This window comes from Poecilia latipinna, unplaced genomic scaffold, assembly GCF_001443285.1.
Source record: "Poecilia latipinna isolate Pla-1442-1.1 unplaced genomic scaffold, P_latipinna-1.0 Scaffold3773, whole genome shotgun sequence".
Taxonomy (NCBI): Eukaryota; Metazoa; Chordata; class Actinopteri; order Cyprinodontiformes; family Poeciliidae; genus Poecilia; species Poecilia latipinna.
In genome coordinates, this window is record NW_015116389.1 from 21930 (window position 1) to 24583 (window position 2654).

At 39.2% G+C, this 2654-nt stretch overlaps 1 long non-coding RNA gene across 2 annotated transcripts in view; it reads left to right on the forward strand.

The window, feature by feature from the left end:
* The window catches only part of LOC106941629 (uncharacterized), a 23504-nt gene extending 20856 nt beyond the window's left edge, over positions 1-2648 (forward strand). For both annotated transcript variants that reach the window (XR_001423418.1, XR_001423419.1), the window contains exon 3: positions 2544-2648. This is a non-coding gene — a long non-coding RNA (uncharacterized LOC106941629). The remainder of the gene's footprint in view (positions 1-2543) is intronic.
* The last annotated feature ends 6 nt before the right edge of the window (positions 2649-2654 follow it).

The window sequence follows — 2654 nt, forward strand, 5'->3', positions numbered from 1 at the left end:
TATATATATAGAGAGAGAGAGAGAGAGAGAGAGAGAGAGAGAGAGAGAGAGAGAGAGAGAGATAGATAGGATATAAATAGAGAGAGAGAGATTAGTTAGACCGGATGTGCGCTTTTATTGTGAAAGCAGCACGTCAATGATGTCTTGAGCGACCGCGCACTTGTATATTGTGTTCTGGGCCGGCTGGAGGCAGAGCCGGCTAATCGCTCCTTTTGATTTTATTTTCTCCTCGGTGCAGAACTCTGTTGCAAAGGTATGTGGCTAATTGTTGGGGGGAGTTTAGCTTTAGGGAGGATGTCTGGTCTTCTTTTCTAGGCGACGGCTCTTCTCGGTTTCATGTGCCCCAGTTTTCTTACTGTGGTCAATGTCCCAGAACGGCACAAGGTGGAGGGGAGGAGGGTGTGGGGATTAGAGTTTTTCAGATTTTTCAGTAAATTTTTGTAAATTCATGGAGGTTTACTTGGAACGCTCTCTCACAGATTGTCAAGCTGTTATCAGCTTTGCTATGAGTGATTTCAGAATAGTCTCCCTTAATGCAATGGGAATCAATAATGTGATAAAAAGACAAAATATCCTAACATTCTTGAAAAAGGAAAACACAAAAATAGCATTATTGTCTGAAACCCACTTAACCGACAATGAGCACCTTAAACCTCAGAGGAATTGGGTGGCCTTTACTCGTCACATAACTTTAAGAGTAGTGGAGCTGCCATACTAATCCATCGCAGCCTTCCCTTTAGATTGGAGAAAACCATGAGCGACAATGATGGCCGATATGTTCTTATCTCNAGCTTCTTTCATCCATGATCTACATTAAACAGGAAGTCCACCATCTTGGATTGAAGTTGCAAAGTTGCGATTTTGATCCCATTTATAGCCTCTCGTGCTGATCAGACTCATCCTACATACTGAACAGAATCTGGTTGATCAGCTTTTTGTTTCTCCTGTTTGCTCAAAAGTCATGAGGGATTTAAACTTATCAAAACTGAGTTTTCCAGCAGCCTGATGAAATGCAAGGGACAACATCCTTCCAGTACTGACACTTTTTGATGGATACTGTGAGTTTAGCAGTGTGACGAAGTCGGACATAATGGCATGCAGCAGTAAGATGTCTGATCGGCTGAATGTTGTTCCAGTCGATCAGAACCACATTAGATATAATTAATCCTAATCCAATCCTCAAGAGGAAGCTGGCCAGCGTTTTGCTTGTGTATGGCGTGTTGGTGTTGGGTCAGATTTCTACCAGGATACAGATGTATTGACTAAAAGGCCTGATAACAACACTGAGTAAATATGTCTACGGGGAAAGATACAATGTTTTTAGAAGCCTGTAATAAAAGTTGTTTGTTCATATCTTCTTTGGGCGCATTGGTGTTCCCTTTCAGTCACACCTTCGTCCAGATCCTGTATCCAGTATTTGCTTTGTGAAATGATGGAGCCAAAGTCTTTTTTCATTAGGTGATGATTGATTTAGGTTTCTGATAATCAGGTGAGGTGACACATCAGCACATTCAGCAGGTATAAATAACGGTCTCTGAACATCGGAGACACAGACGAGAAGCAGAAGTTTGGAATCAAGTTCATTGCAGCTGCAGGTGAGAGATTGACGAATGAATTCATTTACAACTGTCTTTGACCATTAAAGTTTCTCTATTTATTTTACATTGACAGGGAATTTCATTGTATTGCAGTTCAGTAGTGATCCATACTGACTCCAGATTTTCATCAGTTTTGATCAATTTTATCCAGATCAACAGTAAAGATGAAGGTAAGCCTGTACCATGCACTATAAAAATATCTGTAACTGAATCATTAATTTAATAATGTATAATGTCGGAAAAATGAGGAATGATTTATCTATCTTTATTTACTTTAACCTGGAAAGATTTTATTAAGATTCAACATTTCATCAATAACAAGATGGAAACAGCACAGAGACATTGTACATAAAAATGTACAAATTATGGAACATCAATGATGATTAAAATATGAATACAAACAACATATTTAACAATGTAGTCAAAAATGTACCAATCAAACAACTTCTAGTGAGTTTGTTGACTATTTAAAGTGTTAGGTGTTTGTGAGTTTGAGTTTTTAAACATATTTAAACATTGGATGAATGCAAACACAGCATATCATTGGTTCTGGAAATAACATTTCTTAACAGGACTGATCAAATGAGTTGTTAAAAAGTTGTGGGGTCCCACCGACCAGAAACCATTAGAATCCAGCCTTAGTCTGAGAGTCTGAGGCTGCAAATCTGGCGGCACAACAAGCAGGACAAGGAACAGGGATCAGGGTTAATCTGACTAGATGGATGTTAATCAGTTAATCTGACTAGATGGATGTTAATCAGGTTTAATCTGACTAGATGGATGTTAATCAGGTTTAATCTGACTAGATGGATGTTAATCAGTTAATCTGACTAGATGGATGTTAATCAGGTTTAATCTGACTAGATGGATGTTAATCAGTTAATCTGACTAGATGGATGTTCTTTGATGGCTGATGCTCAGAAGTTGCCATGTTCTGTCTTCTAGCTGTCATCAGTTCTCCTCCTCTTGGCTCCACTGCTGATCAGCTGTGCAGAGGTCAAACTGCCAGCTGACTGTAATGACCTCTACAATGTGGACAATAATCTCCCCAGTGGA